The sequence below is a fragment of the Eurosta solidaginis genome, chromosome X (assembly GCF_040869045.1).
Source record: "Eurosta solidaginis isolate ZX-2024a chromosome X, ASM4086904v1, whole genome shotgun sequence".
In the NCBI taxonomy this organism is placed as follows: domain Eukaryota; kingdom Metazoa; phylum Arthropoda; class Insecta; order Diptera; family Tephritidae; genus Eurosta; species Eurosta solidaginis.
In genome coordinates, this window is record NC_090324.1 from 165,259,374 (window position 1) to 165,264,544 (window position 5,171).

Consider the following 5,171-nt stretch of genomic DNA (forward strand, 5'->3'; position numbering starts at 1 on the left):
CTAACGAAATGCAAGCTAAAGACACTTAAACGTATGAAAACTTTGGTCAGCCATACAAAACCACTAAGCGTAGCTAACAGGCACTGACAAAGTTTCATACAAGTACTAACATCTACTTATATGAAAGTTTTGAAATTTTCAAAATACTTAAAAAATGTGTTGCTGCTAACGAAATGCAAGCTAAAAACACTTAAACGTATGAAAACTTTGGTCAGCCATACAAAACCACTAAGCGTAGCTAACAGACACTGACAAAGTTTCATACAAGTACTAACATCTACTTATATGAAAGTTTTGAAATTTTCAAAATACTTAAAAAATGTGTTGCTGCTAACGAAATGCAAGCTAAAAACACTTAAACGTATGAAAACTTTGGTCAGCCATACAAAACCACTAAGCGAAGCTAAAAGACACTAACAAAGTTTCATACAAGTACAAACTTCCATACAAGTACAGTTTGTACTTGTATGAAAGTTTCTACTTGTATGAAACTTTGTACTTGTTTGGAAGTTTGTATTTGTATGAAAGTTTCTACTTGTATGAAACTTTGTACTTGTATGAAAGTTTGTATCTTGTACTTGTATGAAAGTTTGTATCTTCATACATTTTTCGCCATGTGAGGTGAGCGAGTCAGAAAACAATTTTAGGTAATGTATGAAAACTTTGGTCAGCCATACAAAACCACTAAGCGTAGCTAACTGGCACTGACAAAGTTTCATACAAGTACCAACATCTACTTATATGAAAGTTTTGAAATTTTCAAAATACTTAAAAAATGTGTTGCTGCTAACGAAATGCAAGCTAAAAACACTTAAACGTATGAAAACTTTGGTCAGCCATACAAAACCACTAAGCGAAGCTAACAGACACTGACAAAGTTTCATACAAGTACTAACATCTACTTATATGAAAGTTTTGAAATTTTCGAAATACTTCAAAAATGTGTTTCTACTATCGAAATGCAAGGTAAAAACAATTAAACGTATGAAAACTTTGTGTTGCGACTAACGAAGTGCAAACTAGCATTGCACTGAGGCCGCGCACATATAAAAAATGTATGAAAATTAGTTTTAGCTAAGCAAAACTAAGTAAAAATAAGCAAATTTAAGCTTATTAACTCAAATATTAATACATCAAAGTGTTGATATTTGATATAATTCCTAGTAAGACTGTTAGTTAAATTAGAAGATGTTGATCATATAATGGTTTTCATATTCTAAACTAACAGTCAAAATTTTAGTATGAGAAAATTTCTCATACGAAAAATGTGTTGCGACCAATGAAGTGCAAGGAGGTAACATTGCACTGAGGCCGCACACATATAAAAATGTATGAAAATTAGTTTTAGCTAAGCAAAACTAAGTAAAAATAAGCAAATTTAAGCTTATTAACTCAAATATTAATACATCAAGTGTTGATATTTGATATAATTCCTAGTAAGACTGTTAGTTAAATTAGAAAATGTTGATCATATATTGGTTTTCATATTCTAAACTAACTGTCAAATTTTAGTATGAGAAAGTTTCTCATACAAGTACTAATTAGTACATATATGAAAGTTTTAAAATTTTCAAAATACTATTAAAATGTGTTGCGGCCGCGCACATATAAAAAATAACATGTATGAAAATTTTGACTTCAATGTGTTTCTAAAAAAAACTTGTATGTTAACTTTACTCATCATCAAGAAGCAAGCAGATGCTTTTTAAAATATTTTATTAATTAAATTTCCTAGAAGAATTAAGTTTACTGAAAGAATTGCAAAAGTGAAGAAATTAAAGTAAGTGCGGGTAAACAAACGGTGGCGGGAGTAACTATGACTCTCTTAAGATCGCCAAATGCCTCGTCATCTTACTTTTAAAATGTGTTGCGACCAATGAAGTGCAAGTAGGTAACATTGCACTGAGGCCGCGCACATATAAAAATGTATGAAAATTAGTTTTAGCTAAGCAAAACTAAGTAAAAATAAGCAAATTTAAGCTTATTAAATCAAATATTAATACATCAAAGTGTTGATATTTGATATAATTCCTAGTAAGACTGTTAGTTAAATTAGAAGATGTTGATCATATAATGGTTTTCATATTCTAAACTAACAGTCAAATTTTAGTATGAGAAAATTTCTCATACGAAAAATGTGTTGCGACCAATGAAGTGCAAGAAGGTAACATTGCACTGAGGCCGCACACATATAAAAATGTATGAAAATTAGTTTTAGCTAAGCAAAACTAAGTAAAAATAAGCAAATTTAAGCTTATTAAATTAAATATTAATACATCAAAGTGTTGATATTTGATATAATTCCTAGTAAGACTGTTAGTTAAATTAGAATATGTTGATCATATAATGGTTTTCATATTCTAAACTAACAGTCAAATTTTAGAGGCGCTTGTTAGAGCTGCGGCAACAAGCACTCTATAAAAATGATGCTTGTATGAAAGTTTCCTAGAAGAAATGAAAAAGTGAAGAAATTAAAGTAGGTGCGGGTAAACAAACGGTGGCGGGAGTAACTATGACTCTCTTAAGATCGCCAAATGCCTCGTCATCTTACTTTTAAAATGTGTTGCGACCAATGAAGTGCAAGTAGGTAACATTGCACTGAGGCCGCGCACATATAAAAATGTATGAAAATTAGTTTTAGCTAAGCAAAACTAAGTAAAATTAAGCAAATTTAAGCTTATTAAATCAAATATTAATACATCAAAGTGTTGATATTTGATATAATTCCTAGTAAGACTGTTAGTTAAATTAGAAGATGTTGATCATATAATGGTTTTCATATTCTAAACTAACAGTCAAATATTAGTATGAGAAAATTTCTCATACGAAAAATGTGTTGCGACCAATGAAGTGCAAGGAGGTAACATTGCACTGAGGCCGCACACATATAAAAATGTATGAAAATTAGTTTTAGCTAAGCAAAACTAAGTAAAAATAAGCAAATTTAAGCTTATTAACTCAAATATTAATACATCAAGTGTTGATATTTGATATAATTCCTAGTAAGACTGTTAGTTAAATTAGAAAATGTTGATCATATATTGGTTTTCATATTCTAAACTAACAGTCAAATTTTAGAGGCGCTTGTTAGAGCTGCGGCAACAAGTACTCTATAAAAATGATAGCTTGTATGAAAGTTTTCTAGAAGAAATGAAAAAGTGAAGAAATTAAAGTAAGTGCGGGTAAACAAACGGTGGCGGGAGTAACTATGACTCTCTTAAGATCGCCAAATGCCTCGTTATCTTACTTTTAAAATGTGGTGCGACCAATGAAGTGCAAGTATGTAAATTTGCACTGAGGCCGCGCACATATAAAAATGTATGAAAATTAGTTTTAGCTAAGCAAAACTAAGTAAAAATAAGCAAATTTAAGCTTATTAACTCAAATATTAATACATCAAAGTGTTGATATTTGATATAATTCCTAGTAAGACTGTTAGTTAAATTAGAAGATGTTGATCATATAATGGTTTTCATATTCTAAACTAACTGTCAAATTTTAGTATGAGAAAGTTTCTCATACAAGTACTAAGTAGTACATATATGAAAGTTTTAAAATTTTCAAAATACTGTTAAAATGTGTTGCGGCCGCGCACATATAAAAAATAACATGTATGAAAATTTTGACTTCAATGTGTTTCTAAAAAAACTTGTATGTTAACTTTACTCATCATCAAGAAGCAAGCAGATGCTTTTTAAAATATTTTATTAATATAAATTCGATATAAATGAAATTTTTAATTTCATATCATAGAAAAAATATACATTTTATAATAAATGTATATGTTTCATGTAATGGAAATTTAAGTAAATGTATGGTATATAAAAATAATTTTATTACTGAAATACCAAAATGAATAAATATCGTTCTTAAATATACAAGAGAACGAAAATTCTTTATTCAATAAATAATTGTAAAATTAAATACTACAATAAAGTACAAATGAAGCAACAAAAATTTTGTTAGCTGAACTTTATTATATTTGGGCTAATAAAGTCGATATATTTATACAGATGTGTTTTAAGCGACCAATGAAAGTAAGTGAGGTTTTCCTTACCTAGGCCGCTTACACAAAATATATTAGCGAAGCTCATATATATATAACTTGTTCACTTTCATTATTTAAATCGTTGCTTGTACGGTAGTATTATTTACAAAGAGAAAAATGTAAATGAAATATTACAATAATGTACAAATAAAGCAACTAAAATTTTGTTAGTTGAACTTTATTATATTTGGGCTAATAAAGTCGATATATTTATACAGAAGTGTTTTAAGCGACCAATGAAAGTAAGTGAGGTTTTCCTTACCTAGGCCGCTTACACAAAATATATTAGCGAAGTTCATATATATATAACTTGTTCACTTTCATTATTTAAATTGTTGCTTGTACGGTAGTATTATTTACAAAGAGAAAAATGTAAATGAAATATTACAATAATGTACAAATAAAGCAACTAAAATTTTGTTAGTTGAACTTTATTATATTTGGGCTAATAAAGTCGATATATTTATACAGATGTGTTTTAAGCGACCAATGAAAGTAAGTGAGGTTTTCCTTACCTAGGCCGCTTACACAAAATATATTAGCGAAGCTCATATATATATAACTTGTTCACTTTCATTATTTAAATCGTTGCTTGTACGGTAGTATTATTTACAAAGAGAAAAATGTAAATGAAATATTACAATAATGTACAAATAAAGCAACTAAAATTTTGTTAGTTGAACTTTATTATATTTGGGCTAATAAAGTCGATATATTTATACAGAAGTGTTTTAAGCGACCAATGAAAGTAAGTGAGGTTTTCCTTACCTAGGCCGCTTACACAAAATATATTAGCGAAGCTCATATATATATAACTTGTTCACTTTCATTATTTAAATTGTTGCTTGTACGGTAGTATTATTTACAAAGAGAAAAATGTAAATGAAATATTACAATGAAGCACAGCACAAATAAAGCAACAAAAATTTTGTTAGCTGAACTTTATTATATTTGGGTTAATAAAGTCGATATATTTATACAGATGTGTTTTAAGCGACCAATGAAAGTAAGTGAGGTTTTCCTTACCTAGGCCGCTTACACAAAATATATTAGCGAAGCTCATATATATATAACTTGTTCACTTTCATTATTTAAATTGTTTGCATATGCAGAGTAATATTAT